The sequence below is a fragment of the Eurypyga helias genome, unplaced genomic scaffold (assembly GCF_000690775.1).
Source record: "Eurypyga helias isolate BGI_N326 unplaced genomic scaffold, ASM69077v1 scaffold21169, whole genome shotgun sequence".
Lineage (NCBI taxonomy): Eukaryota > Metazoa > Chordata > Aves > Eurypygiformes > Eurypygidae > Eurypyga > Eurypyga helias.
The window spans coordinates 9,481-9,771 of record NW_010271650.1 but is presented as its reverse complement, the minus strand read 5'-3'; positions in this window follow the sequence as shown (position 1 = coordinate 9,771).

Below are 291 nucleotides of genomic sequence, written 5' to 3'. Positions count from 1 at the left end.
CAGCCATGGCTGTCCTCCCATGCCCGCAGCCTCTGCGCTCTGGCTCTGCCGCTGTCCCTTTGGTGGGGTGGCTGCCCTCACTCTGCCTGCACCAGCCAGGCAGGTCCCTGCAGGCAGCACCTCTCCCCCAAGCTGGAGCTGCCTGGGCAGCTGGGGGGGTCCAGCTTGAGGGGGCTGCCAGCACACGGGGCAGTCACCGCATCAGCCAGGCAGGGCACAGATGAGAACTAGCCACCTCTGTCCTCTTACCTTTCCGCTGGGGGCTGGTGGAGGCGGGGCAGAAGCCAAACC